This window comes from Haematobia irritans, chromosome 5 (genome assembly GCF_050003625.1).
Source record: "Haematobia irritans isolate KBUSLIRL chromosome 5, ASM5000362v1, whole genome shotgun sequence".
Taxonomy (NCBI): domain Eukaryota; kingdom Metazoa; phylum Arthropoda; class Insecta; order Diptera; family Muscidae; genus Haematobia; species Haematobia irritans.
The window spans coordinates 37,122,630-37,142,486 of NC_134401.1; the positions used below are offsets into that span (position 1 = coordinate 37,122,630).

Consider the following 19,857-nt stretch of genomic DNA (forward strand, 5'->3'; position numbering starts at 1 on the left):
TTCTCTCAACAATGAAAATAATGAAACAACCACTTTGATTATTACAACAAATACGATAACTGTACTAAAATATGGTACAATTGATATGGCGTAAATGCCTTTTCATACTCTCTCGCGCACACACACACACACCCTCACACAAATCGACATACACCAAACGGAAATCAACAAATGTTAGGCACGTAGGTATGGTATTCTCAACCATTTCAATGAGAATGTATCTCGTAGATACAATTGAAGAAGAGAGAGAGAGAAAATTGAGTTATATGGAGAGTAAAGAGACCACAATATTACTAATAAGAATGGTTGCGATTTTTGTAAACATTCCAATGAGTCTGATTGGTAGTGGCTTGATGGGCAATAAAATTAGGGTGTAGTTAAAATGAGAACAATATAAGAAAAGAGAGACACAGAGAGCATGCAAGCAAATTCAAACAACTATGGCTTTTATCCATCATGCGAGTAGTAACATTCTGTTTGAATACAATTCAGTTCGAGTATCTTGTTCGTGCCGTGCGTATGCCATTCAGAGCGTAGAATTGTGAAAACAGAATAAGAAAAGAAATAAAAGAAAGGAAAGCATTCAACAAATCTAAGATATATTATTGTTTGTGGTGAACATACTAAGGAAAAAATTCACAGCACAACAAAAACACAAATACGAAAAAAATTCAATAACCAAAATTTGAAAACAAAATTCACCCAAATTAAAGTGAAGAATATTTTTTTCCCGAAAAAAAATTCTGTGTGTTCATTTCGTTTGTGGCGAAATAACAAGAAAATTCTCTAATAACAAAAACGCGTAGTGTGTGAGTGGTAAAATCAAGTTTGTGTATCCCAGAGCATTGTACAAAACAAGGAAATTCAAGAAACCAACACCGCACAAAAAAAATTGAGGGAAACTTCGCAGAAAAATAGCACTTGGAAAAATATTCGGAAATCGACAAACTACAAAATTAAATAGCAGAAGCAGAAAATCTACAAAATTTCTTAACAATTTTGAAAAAAGGTAAAATAAGGCTTTTCACAAAAAAAAACTAGAATTCAAAAAATAAAACTCAAAAACAAATACCAAACCATATCGGTGTATTAAATTAAATTTTTGGGCTGTGGCCGTTAATGAAAAACAACCATCGTCATCATAAGCTCTGATCGTCAGCCAGCCAACTTTATGATCAAACTCGACAGCAACAAAAACAACAACAACGATAACATCACCAACAAGTCAAGTCAGTCATTAAGTAAACTTAAAAGAGGCTCAAAACACACACCCGCAAACATATATTGTATGACTAGACTAGGCTTGTAGGGGGAGCGGGCATGGGAAAGTGAAAAAGCTTACGTAGAGTGGTTACAAACAACACCAACAACAATAGGTAATCGGTGGGTCTCAAACAAACCTCTCTCATAAATGCCATATAAAAAACTCACGGCAACATTGTGAAAGAAGATATAGAAGAACAAGCACAGCAAAGACAAGAACAACATAACAAGTAGTAGAAAGAAGAATAAGAAAAAAGGGCAAAAAGACGAAGAAAATCAAATTCAAAAAAACACGCCGAGTATGACTTCATAGTCTAAAAAATTCACAGATACAATGGGGCAATTCGGCCACATACACCACCACACACACATGTATACTAACCCATATTCTTTGCTACCAGCAGACACTGTTTGTCGCTCTCTCAATTCACAAATAGCCTGTCAAAAGAATAGCAACAACAACAACAACAATGCTACATATAAACACAATAGCATATGATAGACGCTAACAAACGTGGCTATGACATTTTGTATTTTATTTTTCTAATGGGAAGGAAACCCAATAGAAATAACAACATCAACCAAGTATATTAGACATAAAAAAAATTGGTAAAGATAGTCAATCGGATATTCTCAGTAAAAATACTCAACGTTCTCTTTCTTTTTGGCAAACCATAAATGTAGTCTAGTTTTTGTTGTTGTTCTTGAGAAAATTCATTGTGAATAGGTGTGTAAGTGCTTTGGCTACCGAATTTGATTGTTTTGAATGTCAATCTGTTGTTGTTTTTTTTTACCATTTAGAGCTTTTGTTAGAACAATTTTTATCATGGCTTATATCGTAATCTGTCGATATTTTTGTTTTTCCTTAGATTACAGTCGCGTTTAATATGAGAGCATAACAAATAAGAAATTACTAAAGACGATATGGCTGATTTGTTGACGTTTAGAAAGAGCCTAGTGATGGAATTAAATCTGTGAAGAAACTTCGCTTTTCCCAATGGACAGCCAGGGCCATATACACTCAGGAAGTAATTCTGACTCGATATTTTGGTCTGAAACCAGTATTTCTAAGGACATGGTCACACTAGGCAAATATTTGACTAAAATGAGTATCAAAGTTTTTTTCAAGAGCATTTTCGAAATAGTTGGATATCATTTTTAGAAAATATCCTTATCGTGATGTAATATATCCAATATGGGCTAAATAGGTGGCTGTGGCGACGAATCCTTTTTTTGAATCCTGTTAAATATTTACCTAGGAAATTTCAAGCAGATCATTAAAAAAACACAAAAAAAATATGATGCAATCACGAAATTAATAGATCCAATTATTTTTTTTAAATAGAAATATCTTCAATCACGAAAATTATAGTACAATCACAATGTTCAGTGGTCAACTAAAATTTAGTTTTTTGAATTCCCACTAATGGTCCTATGTTACATGGACTCTCCAACTCATTTAATTGACAAATGTCATTTGTAAGAAACTATTAATCTTTCTTTTTGAAGTAAACTCCAAGACGACTAAAAATTATTTGATTTGTTTTGACAATTTTAATTAAATTTTTAATTGATTTATAAAATGCGAAAAACAATTTTTTAATTGACTCAATTAAAAATGTAATTGATGTTGATTGCAAAAATCAATTAAGTATTAATTCATACAATTAATTATTTATTTAAACTTCAATCCAAATTCCAATTAAATTTTTAATTCAATCAGTGAAACAATTAATTGAGTTTTGCTATTGACATCGATTACATTTTTCAATTAATTGTTTAAGTAAAAATCGCGAAAATGTTCGCTCATTTTGTGTTCTTAGTTTGATTAAATAAAAAAATATTGCATCAATTAATTTTTTAAAGAAAGACGTAACTATTTTAAATTACATTCTTTTTTATTAAATTCATTTAATTTTTTTTATTAAAAATTGAAAAAATTCAAGCTGTTTTTATCTGACTTAGCCTTTCGAGTTAGATTAAAAAGTTGATTGTATCAATTAATTTTTTAGTTAAAAATATAAAAATTTTCAATTATTGACCTAATTGACTTAACGTTTCTAATTTGATTAAAAAGTTGATTGTATTCGTTAATTTTTTAATTAAAAAATAAAAATTTTCAATTATTGACCTAATTGACTTAATGTTTTGAGTTTGATTAAAAAGTTAATTGTATCAATTAATTTTTTAATTTATCTTTAATTCAATTATCTTTTCAATTGGAAATATTTAGGTGATATATTTTTTGTGTATGACTATACAGTAGTAAAGGATATAACTTGGGAAAAATCAACTATACTGAAAAACAAATATTGAATTGGAACATAGAATATGGAAGATTAAATTTAGGACACACACCGTTTACATAATAATAAGGACAAATTTCTTTAAAATAATGACATTTTAATAACAAGAAAGAAAGCCTATAATCTTTGTTTCAAAAATTGTTTCATTAAATTTAGGACAAAAATGTGTGTCCGTCCGTTAAAGTTGTAGGAAGAGACACAAATTCAATTTCTTTGAAAATAGAAGAAATAGAAAAGCTCCGCAAGATTTACTATTGTAATCATTAAAAACCCATAAACACGAAGATTGAGGAAAACAAATATTGAAAATATAATAATTTTAATTAAATATATTTAATATAAAATGGGCTCACCACTGGGTGGGTACCATTAGCATAACTGTATTAATAATCAATTAAATAATGAAAATATCGCTAATAAGATAGAATGCATTAATAAAGAGATAAACAAAATTTCTTTGAATTCAAGTAAACTTTTGTTTTAGTGTACCTCGTACAAAAATGCACTAAACTGCACTACACTTTTTGAGATTTTTACAATGCGTTCTTAAAACAAAGAAAATTTAATAACCCGATATGTTTTTTAGCTACTGGAATCACACCTTCTAATATAAAATATGAACTAAAAGTAAAGAAAAAATGCATTGTCGCCAAATCATGGCCAAACTTACCGCGCAGTAGTTTATTCTTAATGCGTTAGTTTACATTGGATATTGAATGTTATACTTTCAGAGAAAATAATATTCACCCAAAATGAAAGATAATGAAATTTAAATTTTAGGATAAATTTAATATTGTTAAAGACTAATTTCTTTAAAAAAAATGTATAATTTTGGCTTTTGAAAAAATTCATTCTTTAAAATTGGGACACTAATCTTTAACATTTGCTTCACCCCGTTAAAGTCATATTTCTTTGAACTAAGGAAAATTTTCCTTAAAGTAAAACAAATTTTTGATTTAAAGAAATAATTTTCAAATTAACTGAGGTATTGAATAGTTCGATTAAAGATTAAAAAGCTTAAAACATAGGCTACTACTAAAATTAACACATTAAAAAAAATATATATGTGAAATAATTTGTGCGAATTTTGAATTTAATAAAATTGTGTACTTCATTTGTATAACATTTTTTCCTCATTTTTAGTTTATGTCATCAAAGTAAGAAAAATCTTATTAAAATTAGGAAAATGTTCTTGCATTTGGCAAAATTGAACTATGTAAACTATGTATCAATTTTAATGAAATAAAATAAAGTTAAAACGGCTATTGCAATTTTCGTTGAGGTTTTTTCTGAGGATATTCTGATAAAAAGATGTTGGCAACACTGATAACTTCTTTTATAATGGCATATCCTATGAAGTATATGCTATTGAAGTATACAGGCATGTTATCATTGTTTTTCATGTATTTTGCCTTACACTTACTTGTTTTTGTTATCCTTCATTCCACTTCAATCTATTTTGGTATTGAGTTGTTTTTTTTTCTTCTGTATTTATTTTATATCTTTTAAGGGCCTTTACCACATAGAGCTACCTTCATACAAAAATAACTCTTTTTCTCTGATTCTTTTATCTTTTAAGCATACGTTAACATTGCCATATTTATAAGAGAGTGTATGGATGTGTGTGCCAGAGAGAGACAAGCTCTCTTTTGAAAGCATAGCCATAGAGACATGTTTTGAGCCATATTGTGTGTTCTAGTAGAAATGGGGCTTTGGGCTTTTTCCTCTACAAATCCATTCCACAATTTATCCAAACTTCCATGTGTGTTTTGTCATCAAAGTAATAATTTTATTTTATGCTAAGTTGGCTGTTGCTATTAACAATAACAACGTTATGGATATCAATGATGATGATGATGACAGTAATACTAACAACAAAGTGATAGTATCAAATTAGAACTTACACATATACACATGCAACGGTAACTTTTATGCTAACATGTTGATGATTTCACCAATTTACCGGGTAAACACAAAGAGTTTACGTTCGTCATATTCCGATATACATGCGGTTAGCGTCGGGCGGCAAACGGTGAATGTAGTAGGATAAAGTTTTTCCAGTATTTTTGTAAGAATTTTTAGCTTTCATTTATTATTTTTCTTTTGCTTTCCAATATTTCTTGTCCTTATTGCATCTCTTTAAGAAATTCTTCTTCCCGAGCTCTACATTCTTTTTATCATTTGATATGTTTTTGTTTATTTCATCTCCGTACGTTTGCTACCGTCTGGCTCCAGCTGTCAATTTTGCTTTGTCTTTGTCTTCGTTTTGTTGTTGTTTTGGTTTTCTGTTATCAGAAATAAAACTCCTTTGCGTTTTTGTATTTTTGGTCCACCAGAGAAGAGGACAATAGCTGGGATATTAGCGCGCAAATTTCTTTTGTCGTTGTTGTTTTTATTTTTAGTCTCTGTGGATTTCACTGTCAAAATCAATTTCAGTGTAACTTATCTGGCTTCAAGCATTCTAAAAGAGGAAGTACATTCTTTGCCAAGAGGGTTGTTTGCTGATGTTCCACAAAGGAAGTGTGATAAAGACATAGAGATTTTGGTTTGAAAGTTAATCCGTTGATAAAATGTGACAGATTTTTGTTAAGGAGACAAGTAAATCCTGTAATTTTTTATTTAAAATGAAGTTATATAGAGTGAGAGTAATCAAGAGGATTGTTTCCATTTAGTATTGAATAAACTCGACGTGAGGAAATAAAAGAAAATAATAATCGCTTAATTTTAAAAAATAAAAAATAATAATTTCGGAAATGTATTGAACCTCTTTTTAAGTAATTCAGAAAAATCCAAACTTTCCGAAATTTACAATCTTGAAATTGCAACAATCGTGGCATTTCACTTCAATTTTGGAAACAATTTTTATATGGGCATTACCTTTCGTTATATCGACGAAAGTTGGAAATTGTTTACCCACTATGTCACACTTCTTCTGACCTGCCAAGCATGGTTGACACTCGTGCTAAAAGTTATCTACCAAGATTTGAAGAACATTTTACCAAAAATCTACCAAATTTAAAAATTTTGTTTTGAAGTTTTTGATCAAAATTTTGCATTTTTACTCTAGAAAGTTTTGTCAACATTTTATTTCAGTAGAAAATTTTGTCAAAATTTTATTTCTATAGAAGATTTTGTCAAAATTTTATTTCTATAGAAAATTTTGTCAAAATGTTATTTCTATAGAAAATTTTGTCAAAATTTTATTTCTATAGAAGATTTTGTCAAAATTTTATTTCTATACAAAATTTTGATAAAATTTTATTTCTATAGAAAATTTTGTCAACATTTTATTTCTCTAGAAAATTTTGTCAAAATTTTATTTCTATAGAAAATTTTGCCAAAATTTTATTTCTATAGATAATTTTGCCAAAATTTTATTTCTATAGAAAATTTTGTCAAAATTTTATTTCTATAGAAAATGTTGTCAAAATTTTATTTTTATAGAAAATTTTGACAAAACTTTATTACTATAGAAAATTTTATCAAAAGGTTATTTCTATAGAAGATTTTGTCAAAATTTTATTTCTATAGAAAATTTTGATAAAATTTAGTTCTATAGAAAATTTTGTCAAAATTTTATTACTATAGAAAATTTTATCAAAAGGTTATTTCTATAGAAGATTTTTTCAAAATTTTGTCTATATAGAAAATTTTGTTAAAATTTTATTTCTATAGAAAATTTTGTCAAAATTTTATTTCTATAGAAAATTTTGTTAAAATTTTATTTCTATAGAAATTTTGTCAAAATTTTATTTCTATAGAAAATTTTGTCAAAATTTTATTTCTATAGAAAATTTTGTCAAAATTTTATTTCTATAGAAAATTTTGTCAAAATTTTATTTCTTTAGAAAGTTTTTTCGAAATTTTATTTCTTTAGAAAGTTTTTTCGAAATTTTATTCCTATAGAAAATTTTGTCAACATTTTTTTTCTATAGAAAATTTTGTCAAAATCGTATTTCTATAAAAATTGAAGTATATCTTATTTCTAACAATCTACCAAACAGTAAAAAATCTACCATTTTGCCTCTAACTAATAGGTACTTCATAAATTTTCTATAGAAATAAAATTTAGACAAAATTTTCTATAGAAATAAAATTTTGACAAAATTTTCTATAGGAATTAAATTTTGACATAATTTTCTATAGAAATAAAATTTTGACAAAGTTTTCCACAGAAATAAAATTTTCAAAAAATTCTCTAAAGAAATAAAATTTTGCCAATATTTTCCAAAAACATACAATTTTGCCAAAATTTTCTACAGAAATAAAATTTTCACAAAATATAAATAAAATTATATAATTTAGTCAAAATAAATTTTTGACTAAAAATATTTTTTTTTATGTTAGCCTGATATCAACGCAGGCTGGTTTTTCGTCCAAATCAATTACTTTACATTAATTACAATTTTAAATGCGAGCTAATTGGACATGAAGATTAATGAATTGGTGTTATTATGCTATTGCAATGTTGAAATGTTTGACTAATAGAAAAAAAATAAAATTTTGACTAATATCCCTACAGAATTAAAATTTTGACAAAATTTTCTATAGAAATAAAACTTTGACAAAGTTTTCTACAGAAACAATTTTCACAAAATTTTCTACATAAAAAAAAAATTCACAAAATTTTCTACATCAAAAAAATTTCACAAAATTTTCTACAGTAATAAAATTTTGTCAAAATTTTATCTCTACAGAAAATTTTGTAAAAATTTTATTTCTATAGAAAATTTTGTCAAAATTTTATTTCTTTAGAAAATTTTGTCAAAATTTTATTTCTTTAGAAAGTTTTGTCGAAATTTTATCCCTATAGAAAGTTTTGTCAACATTTTTTTCTTTAAAAAATTTTGTCAAAATTTTATTTCTATATAAAATTTTGTCAAAATCGTATTTCTATAAAAATTGAAGTATATATCTTATTTCTAACAATCTACCAAACAGTAAAAAATCTACCATTTTACCTCTTACTAATAGGTACTTCATAAATTGTCTATAGAAATAAAATTTAGACAAATTTTTCTATAGAAATAAAATTTTGACAAAATTATCTATAGGAATAAAATTTTGATATAATTTTCTATAGAAATAAAATTTTAACAAAGTTTTCTACAGAAATAAAATTCTCAAAAAATTCTCTAAAGAAATAAAATTTTACCAATATTTTCCAAGACACACATATTTGCCAAAATTTTCTATCGAAATAAAATTTTCACAAAATCTAAATAAAATTAATAAAATTATATAATCTAGTCAAAATAAAATTTTGATTAAACTTCCTACAGAATTAAAATTTTGACAAAATTTTCTATAGAAATAAAATTGTGACTAATTTTCCTACAGAATTAAAAAATTTTGACAAAATTTTCTACATTAAAAAATTTTCACAGAATTTTCTACAGTAATAAAATTTTCACAAAATACAGTAATAAAATTTTGCCAAAATTTTCTATAGAAATAAAATTTTCACAAAATTTTCTACATACAAAAATTTTCACAAAAATTTTCACAAAATTTTCTACAGTAATAAAATTTTCACAAAATTTTCTAAAGAAATAAAATTTTGCCAAAATTTTCTAAAGAAATACAATTTTGCCAAAATTTTCTAAAGAAATACAATTTTGTCAAAAATTTCTATAGAAATAAAATTTTCGCAAAATATAAATAAAATTATATAACTTAGTCAAAATAATTTTTTTTTTGGTTTTTGAATAAATTTTCTATAGAAATAAAATTTTGCCATAATTTTCTATAGAAATAAAATTTTGCGAAATAGGTTTTTTGTAGTTTTTTTTTGTAAAATTTTCTCCAAATTTTGGTAGAGTGGCTACCGTGTTTCAGACTGATTTGATAGTGAGAAGAATAAGCTCAGCCTTGACTATCTATGCCAAAGTAAGCGAAGGCAGCTGCATTAGACTGATTTTAGTTAGTCTACCCTGAAACTTCCCAGGTCTGCCTTGGGAATTTAAGTTCCTCCCGCGTACTGGGCGCAACTCGGAGACCAAGACTAATCTCTTCACCTCTTCCACTTAAATATCCTCATTAATTCTCTTGAAAACTGTGAGACAGTGTACCAGATCTAGATGAATTATCTTCTATGTTAATACTGCACCTCACACTCTGGATAGTGAAAAAGGTGATTTTGTGACTAGTAAATTAGCATATTAACTTTGGGATTCCGTGTGCCTCTTCTCTTTTATGGGATTTTACTCCAATAATAATAAAAACAATTTCTAATAGAGCTATTTTATATTCTACAACGCTGTGAAACTAGAAATACATGTTTTCACATCTCATCTCATTTGACCAAAAAAAAAATTGCTGTGGTTTTGAAAATTTCAATTCTATTTTAAATCGATTCAGCGAGTATTAGAATTTGTTCCAAGCAAAAGCATGACGTCAGATCGTCACAAAAAATTCATGGCCAATATCAGATATTGGTGATTGTAGTAAAAGTTTGTGGAGCAATCTGACAAAAAAAAAAAAAACATTGGCATCAAACATCTTACGCATACATATATAATATATGTAGGCATATATTAAGGTGGAACGATGAAGATAGGGTTAGGGGTATAATTCCTGATTATTTTATAATCTTTTGAAAATCAATTCTCTCCTAAAATGTTAATGAATACTTCTGGCAATTAAAACTTATATTTTTCGGGTTTTTCGTTAAAAGAAAAATGACACGCCTTAATATCAATATATATAAATACAAGCATATAATGTTTGTATGTAGATTTTTATATAGTTTTTGTCAATAAGAATTTATCGCCCATTTTTGTCAGGCGAAAAGACGACCACTATGACATGAACATACCACGTACGTATATGGTACGTTTAACATATGTATTTTTCAAGCTAAATAAATATTTTTTTTATATATACTATAACAAGTTAATTAAGAACAATTAGAAAATTAAATATATTTGAATGTGTTGTTTTTAAAGGAAGAAAAAAAATGTAATTACAATTAAACCAACAAATAATTTTTCTTCAGAATATGTTAAGTTAGTTATTATTTTTTTATTTTATTTGATCTACAGATTTATTATAATTAAACAAGTATAAACGGCCGTAAGTTCGGCCAGGCCGAATCTTATGTACCCTAAACCATGGATTGCGTCGAAACTTCTACGAAAGACTGTCATCCACAATCGACTTACTTGGGTTGTGGTATCTTAAATCGTTTTCTAAATTGTGAGTTAGTCCATACGTGGTATACATTAGACAAAAAAAGTATGTGTAGGTAAGTCTACAAATAATTACGAATCGATATGGACTTTTGCACGGTACGTAGGGAGCCAGAATTGAAATATGGGGGTCGCTTATATGGGGGCTATATACAATTATTGATATGGATCTGAGGGCTATATATAACTATAGACCGATATGGACCTAGTTAGGCATGGTTGTTAACGGCCATATACTAGCACAATGTACCAAATTTCAACTGACTCGGATGAAATTTGCTCCTCCAAGAGGCTCCAAAACCAAATCTCAGGATCGGTTTATATGGGGCTATATGTGATTATGGACTGATATGGACCACTTTTGGCATGGTTGTTAAATATCATACACTACCACCACGTAAAAAATTTCAAGCAGATCGGATAAATTTTGCTTTTCCAAAAGGCACCGGAGGTCAAATCTGGGGATCGGTTTATATGGGGGCTACATATAAATATGGACCGATTTCGACCAATTTTTGCATGGGAGTTTGAGGCCATATATTAACACCACGTACCAAATTTCAACTGAATCAAATGAATTTTGGTCTTCCAAGAGGCTCCGGAGGTCAAATCTGGTGATCGGTTTATATGGGGGCTATATATAATTATGGGCTGATGTGGACCAATTTTTGCATGGTTGTTTGGGACCATATACTAACACCATGTATTAAATTCCAGCCGGATCGGATGAAATTTGCTTCACTTAGAGGCCTCGCAAGCCAAATCGGGGGATCGGTTTATATGGGGGCTATATAATTATGGACCGATGTGGACCAATTTTGGCATGGTTGTTAGATACCATATACTAACATCACGTACCAAATTTCAACCGAATCGGATGAAATTTGCTTCACTTAGAGGCCTCGCAAACCAAATCGGGGGATCGGTTTATATGGGGGCTACATATAAATATGGACCGATTTCGACCAATTTTTGCATGGGAGTTTGAGGCCATATATTAACACCACGTACCAAATTTCAACTGAATCAAATGAATTTTGATCTTCCAAGAGGCTCCGGAGGTCAAATCTGGTGATCGGTTTATATGGGGGCTATATATAATTATGGGCCGATGTGGACCAATTTTTGCATGGTTGTTAGATACCATATACTAACATCACGTACCAAATTCCAGCCGGATCGGATGAAATTTGCTTCTCTTAGAGGCCTCGCAAGCCAAATCGGGGGATCGGTTTATATGGGGGCTATATATAATTATGGACCGATGTGGACCAATTTTTGCATGGTTGTTAGAGACCATATACTAACACCATCTACCAAATTTCAGCCGGATCGGATGAAATTTGCTTCACTTAGAGGCCTCGCAAGCCAAATCGGGGGATCGGTTTATATGGGGGCTATATATAATTATGGACCGATGTGGACCAATTTTTGCATGGTTGTTGGATACCATATACTAACATCACGTACCAAATTTCAACCGAATCGGATGAAATTTGCTTCACTTAGAGGCCTCGCAAACCAAATCGGGGGATCGGTTTATATGGGGGCTATATATAATTATGGACCGATGTGGACCAATTTTTGCATGGTTGTTAGATACCATATACTAACATCACGTACCAAATTTCAACCGAATCGGATGAATTTTGCTCTTCCAAGGGGCTCCGGAGGTCAAATCTGGGGATCGGTTTATATGGGGGCTACATATAATTATGGACCGATTTCGACCAATTTTTGCATGGGAGTTTGAGGCCATATATTAACACCACGTACCAAATTTCAACTGAATCAGATGAATTTTGGTCTTCCAAGAGGCTCCGGAGGTCAAATCTGGTGATCGGTTTATATGGGGGCTATATATAATTATGGGCTGATGTGGACCAATTTTTGCATGGTTGTTTGGGACCATATACTAACACCATGTATTAAATTCCAGCCGGATCGGAAGAAATTTGCTTCTCGTAGAGGCCTCGCAAGCCAAATTTGGGGGTCCGTTTATATGGGGGCTATACGTAAAAGTGGACCGATGGCCTATTTGCAATACCATCCGACCTACATCAATAACAACTACTTGTGCCAAGTTTCAAGTCGATAGCTTGTTTCGTTCGGAAGTTAGCGTGATTTCAATAGACGGACGGACTTACGGACATGTTCAGATCGACTCAGAATTTCACCACGACCCGGAATATATATACTTTATGGGGTCTTAGAGCAATATTTCGATGTGTTACAAACGGAATGACAAAGTTAATATACCCCCCATCCTATGGTGGAGGGTATAAAAATACAATAAATTAAGCACTAGTAACTAAAGCTTACGTTATTGTAGTGGCAGACTATTATTCCAGGCTTACTTTGACGCTAAGTCAATTGATGGTGAATTGCTTTCTCAATGAGTGTGGCTCCATTCCATGCTAAGCTGAATGTTATGCACCTTACAGACTATCAGTTATTCCGGACGGAATGTCGGTGTTTGTAAGGAATCTTACAGTGTGTCGAATCGATACGACTTGTCGGCGATGACTAAATAATCGGTAAATGTGTTATCGATCCCATAAACATGCAGCAGTACCGATTATGCCTTCGGACTTAACTTATAATGTGCACAATATATGGGATATATTGTGTAAAGCGCATAAGGGATCTCGTCAGAAATATCACCACTACTACTGAGAGCAGATTAACCACCCCTGAATTTTTTTTTTGATTCACAAAATATGTCTGGATCAAGGGGAAATTCTAAGACAATCTAAGGATGTCTGTCTGTCCGTCGGTATGTCTGTTGTAATCACGCTACAGCCTTCCACAAAGCAGCTCTAATTCAGAAATTTTAAACCGTTTCGAAAGTCGTTATTTCATCTGATTTTCTTGTACTCTTAGACGAGAAGTTTAAGGTTCCTCCAAAACCTAAACATACATTGTTGTCATAAATCGAAAATGCGATGTAGTCTCCATATCTATTTGCAGAAGTTACTCTCAGTCTATTTTCCTTTCCCATTTCCGAGACATCATCTGCGTATTGTATCACTTTCATTCTCTGGACAATGTTTAGGTTAGGTTAGGATGTTGAGGACGACAACAGTTCTTGTATCGAATTGATGTCCACTTAGACCACTACAGGTCCATTGTGATACCTCAAGGTAATCTTCTCAATTTCTTCTTCCTGAGATGGTCTCCTTTAAAGGTGCTCAAAAACTTCCAATTTATCCGTCATCCTTAAAGCTGCTTAAAACATTCAACTAGAGGCCGTGATGAAGGCGAGTATGTCCTTTAAGCTACACAGGGAGCCACCGTGGTGCAATGGTTAGCATGCCCGCCTTGCATACACAAGGTCGTGGGTTCGATTCCTGCTTCCACCGAACACCAAAAAGTTTTTCAGCGGTGGAGTATCCCACCTCAGTAATGCTGGTGACATTTCTGAGGGTTTCAAAGCTTCTCTAAGTGGTTTCACTGCAATGGGGAACGCCGTTCGGACTCGGCTATAAAAAGGAGGTGCTGTCATTGAGCTTAACATGGAATCGGGCAGCACACAGTGATAAGAGAGAAGTTCACCAATGTGGTATCACAATGGACTGAATAGTCTAAGTGAGCCTGATACATCGGGCTGCCACCTAACCTAACCTAACCTAAGCTACACTACCGCAGATCGGTGAGAGTGTGAAAGAAAAAGAAGCCCAGTATCTTGTTTCTTCTATCCTGGATACTAGCACATGAAGTGCCTTCCGGGTCCATACACCATCTGCACATGTTATCATCTTTGAGGCCTATTCTTAGCATATGTATTCCAAGGGTGTATGTCCAGTTATAATGTCAATGAAATGAGGACTCAATTGTGTTTGCTCGCAGCCTTGCGAAGAGACCCAACGTCTTTGCCATAGTTCATCATATTTGACATGAATTCTGTAAAGATATGAAGACATCGGAGGAAAAATGTACACAAGAACATCATTCGTTCCACGGGCGCCCTTCTCAGCCAGTACATCTGCTTCTTCATTTCCCATTATTCCATAGTGCCCAGGTACCCAGCACAAAGTTACATTATACTGTTCAGTTCAGAACTTTACGCTCTCTACGACAGTGGCTGACTACCTTAGACCTTATGTCTGCCTTGCCCAAGGCCTTTATAGTTGATTGAGTGTCTATGAAGAAACAGATATCGGGTAATGCTGGACAATGGCAAAAGAAGTGTCTTCCAGGTCCATACGACAGTGGCTGACTACCTTAGACCTTATGTCTGCCTTGCCCAAGGCCTTTATAGTTGATTGACTGTCTATGAGAAAACTGATATCGGGTAATGCTGGACACTGGCAAAAGAAGTGTCTTCCAGGTCCATACGTTATCTGCACAGGTTTTCATCTTTGAGGCCTATTCTTGCCATATGTTTCCCAAGTGCGTTATATCCAGTTATAATGCCAATGAATGGACTCAACTCCTGTCTGTTTATCGCTATCAGAATTTTGCAATTCCTACGCTAGACTCAACGTCCTCGCCATAGTTCCACATTTCTGACATGAATTCTAATATGAAGACAGCGGAAAATAAACGCTGACAAGGACATTGTTCGTTCCACCAGCGCCCTTCTTAGCCAGTGCATCTGCTTTTTCATTTCCCATTATTCCACAGTGCCCAGGTACCCAGCACAGAGTTATAATATGCTGTTAAGGCCTTTATAGCTGCTTGACTGTCGATGAAGAAGCTGATATCAATTCGGAATAACAGCCTCATCAAGAGCTACTCAGCAGCTTCTGCGATTGCATGAAAGGCTTCGCAATCGGTATCTAACGCGAAAGACTCTTGTATTCCTAGTTCACTGCATTAAATATCGCTATCAGTTCCTTCCTCTATTTTAGATCCATATTTGTACATATTCTGGGTTCCGAAAGGTGTCCTCCTTTCCACACACTCTTCCATACGTGGCTTAATATATTTCGGCTTATCGTGATAAACGTGCTCAGTCGCCATATTTTACGTCTCTCTATACGAAACGCTTAGCAAGAAGTTTCGTACGCCTGCAAACAGTGCTTTCAGGGAATCCAAGCTGTGGTCCTCATACTGTTTATAGCAAGATTCCAATGTAGATGTTACCCAACTATTTTTGGGGGTGACCCTCTTCACATATTTCCCAAAAATACGTCTTTCTGTTTAGATATCGACTAAAAATCCGTGTATCGCTCTTTTCTACACATTTTAGAATTTTTGTCCACCCTAGAGATGCTAAAATACGACTTTTCGTCGTGGTATTGCCTTAGGGAAGATATACCCTTAAAGTGACTTTAGCGAATCTTCGCTAAAGTTACTAAAATACGTCTTTCCCGCAGCACCCCTTTGTCTTCCTCAGAGTAGCTAAAATATGTTACATCGTCTTTGCCTCAGGATATCGACTTGGGAGAGATCGCTTCCCTTTCGAATAATTGTCTTCACTACAGTGAATAAAATACGTCTCCCCTAGAGTGATCACAATACGTCTTCCCGTGGGGATATCTACTGCAACACCCCTTTTTCATACATCTCTAGAGTGGCTAAAATGCGCCTTCTCGCTAGGGTCTCAACTGCAGCACCACTTTTCATAAATCTCGGGATGATTTCCCACCCTAGAGTGGCTAAAATACTTCGTTTGGTTATCGATTATTCGTTTTTTTCACTAGAATATCGATTATTAGCCTCTGTATTCCGTGGTCAACATGTAGAGAGTCTTGTTTCCTTTGCAGAACTTGACATGTTCCGTTTTGACAGGACTTTGGGTGACGCCATATATAGAAATTCTGCAGTTTTTTTCCCCCATCGGCCTTAACTTCCAATGTGAAGATGATTTGTTTTTGATTTATATGCCATCTACAATCTAAGATTTCATCTAATGGGTACCATGCCAAGTATACGATTGGTCCCTTATTAAAAAAAAAAGAAAACTCTTGGGAAAATTTCATGAAACTTTCCTCCTGGCAACCTTCCATGACAATATGGTTTGCCTCCTATGAAGTTATCAGTGATAAACAGACACCAAAAACTATCGAACATACCAAACAAATGACGACAGCCTTCCTAGAAAGGCCAAGTCCATGGTGCTAATCAAATACGTGGTGTATCCCAAAGGTGGTTGAGAGAATTGTGCTTGAGCGACGAAGGAAAAACAAAAAAACAAACAAAACTATAAAGAAAACTAAGTGAAAACCTTACATGTGCCGATGAAGATTTCCAACCAGACGTTAGACTACAAAACACATTGTCTACTATTCCATAGTAAAGAATATGACACTTTGACCTAAATATGAAAATGGTTTTGGTAGCTATACAACGTTTATATTGTGTACTCCTCCTTTTCGATTTTCTCCATGGTGGTGGGATGGCCCACCTTTCCAATCAAAATGGATGATTAAGTGGCTATAAGAAGTGGCTACGATGTTGGAAGACATAAAACTTGCAAACCATGATGACACTGATTGTCTATAGATGGCTGGGTGGATGGCTACAATGATGGGGTGGCTAACTTACCTACCATGGCTATTTTGAGTCTGGCCAAACTGAGTATGGTCAGACGAGGAATATACATCTTGTCCATCCATGTCTTGGCTGCCAAAAGCTGCCCATGCAGCTAACACTTCATAAATAATGGTGTGGATAAGAACTAACACAAACGTGGCTATATAAAAAAAAACAACCCAAATGAAAACACCAGTGGGGAGTGTTCCGGGTATAGACAAATAGTCAAGCTTGAAAGCCTGGAAAAGAAGCAAAAGCAACACACAAAAAATTTAATAAAAAGTTTAATAAACCCATTTGGGAAGAGAAGAGCGATAGACAAGCATATGGACTCACCTTCTAGGCTAACTGACAAAGAGCTAAGGTAAATGCCAGGTCACACCTGGTTGACCTACTTATTTTTTTGGAATGGCCAACACCATGAGTGTTTAAAAGAAGAAAGCTTTTATTGACCAGAAATCTTAAATAAAAACAAAAAAATTAAATTAAATAAGCAAGGAATGAATAAAGATAATAATCGATCATGAGAAATGGGACAATTTAGTATAAAGATATCCTCTGTCACAAAAACTTATGGGAGGCACAATCTAAGATAGATACTGAATAGAGTGGATAATCACCAATGCTTTGAAAATCTTTCTCTAAAAGAAACTGAGACTAAACTTTTCGGAATAAGAAATTGATATGAATATGTCTCGTTGTCAGTTTAGATTATGTGGTAAAGGATGACAACACTTTTTGAATCAAACTGATGTCCACCATAGATCCATTGCGATTCCTCGAGGTAATTTTCCTAAGTTCGTTTTCGTGAGCTAGCCTCCTTGAAAGTCGCTCAAGAACTTCCCTTTATCCGTCTTCCTTACAGTGGTTTAAAACATCCAATCAGAGGCTCTGATGAGGAACGAGTATCTTCCTTAAGCTACACTCCCGAAGATCGGTAAAGGAGCCCAGAGGCTAATGTAGAGTGGTACGAGTCTTCCGTATCTTTCGGGTCCAGACACCATATGCAAATGTCATCATCTTTATGACCTATTCGTAGCATAAGTTTCCCAAGTATGCTATGTCTCAATTCCTGTGTATTCATCACCATCAGATTTTCGCAATTCCTACGGTTCTTTTCATCCTATATCAACTTGGTTTGCTCGCAATCTTCCGAAGAAATCCAACATCCTCGCCATAGTTCATCATATTTGACAGGAATCTTGTAATGATATAAAGACAGCGCAGGAAAAACGTACCCCCAGCGACCTCCTAGGCCAGCATGTCTGCCTCTTCATTTCCCATTATTTCACAGTGTCCAGTACAGAGGTAAATCATGCCGTGTTGGTGAGAACCCTAAGCTCTCTACGACAGCGGCTGGCTACGTTAGACCTCAAGTTTGCATTGCCCGAGGCTTTAATAGCTGCTTTACTGTCGATGAAGAAGCTGATATCGCTTGTGAATTCTTTCCACAAGCGCGTTTCTTAGCCAGCACATATGCTTCTTCATATCCCACTATTCCACAGTTCCCAGGTACCCAGCACAGGGGCAAATTATGATGTTCAATGAGAACGCTAAGTTCTCTACGGGAGCGGCTTACTACCTTAGACCTTAAGTCTCCACTGCCCAAGACCTTTATAGCTGCTTGACTGTCGGTGAAGAACCTGATATCGCTTCTGAATAATGGCTTCATCAACAACGACTCAGCAGCTTTTGTGATTGCAGAAATTTTTGCCTAATTGACACTTCAATCGTTTTCTAGCGTATAGGACTATCGTATTCCTAGTTCACTGCAATAAATGCCGATATCAGTTTCTTCATGCATTTTAGATCTATTTGTATGGATATTCATAATTCCAAAAGGTAGCCTTCTTTCCTCCCACGCTTCCATGCTTGGTATACTATATTTCGGTTTATCGTGATAAACATGTTCGTCTCTCTGTAACACTCGGCAAGAAGTTCTGTATGCCTGTAAACAGTGCTTTCCAGCGTATCCAAGCTTTTACGTCTCACATCTGCTGTTTTCTTGATGTGCATATCGAGTGGGCAGACTCCAATCAGTACATATCTCTAAAGCGGTTGTGGCTGTGGTCCTCATAGCTCTTATATCTGATTTTGGTGGTTCGCGATTGTCCACCAAACGTGACAGCCATATGTAGCCACCGGTCTTATAACTGCAGTATGTAGTAAAGCCAATTAGGGACAAGAGTACAATGGCCTTCTTTTTCCATCCATTCTAAGAAAACTCCAAAGTATTTTGCTGATTTCGAGAGAATCAACTTCGTCCCTTGAAATTCAGGGGCAATGTATCCAATGACCTTTCTTCTCTAGTGAAGAGTACCAACTCTGTTTTTCCAGGTCCTGTCTGAAAGTTACTGTAAAGCGTCAATCAACACCATATGAGATCGTATGTAGGAATTTTCCCGAAGTCATCCGGGAAATGGCTGTGGTCCTCATAGCTCTTGTATCTGATTGTTCACCAAACGTGGCAGCCATACGTAGCCACCGGTCTTATAACTGCAGTATATGGTAAAGCCAATTAAAAAGGGGAGGTCGCATTCCCCATCATTCTCCGACAAATTTTTGACAAGAGTACAACGACGCAGAGGCCTTCTTTATGCGGTCTGCGGTATTTTCCA

General features: G+C 33.4%; 1 protein-coding gene across 3 annotated transcripts in view; it reads left to right on the plus strand.

Annotated features, from left to right (window-relative positions):
* The first annotated feature begins 493 nt into the window (after positions 1-493).
* Positions 494-19,857, plus strand: part of cora (erythrocyte membrane protein band 4.1 like coracle) — a 204,915-nt gene continuing 185,551 nt past the window's right edge. For all 3 annotated transcript variants that reach the window (XM_075312951.1, XM_075312952.1, XM_075312953.1), the window contains exon 1: positions 494-1,009. The gene's annotated coding sequence lies outside the window, so the exon portion shown is untranslated. The remainder of the gene's footprint in view (positions 1,010-19,857) is intronic.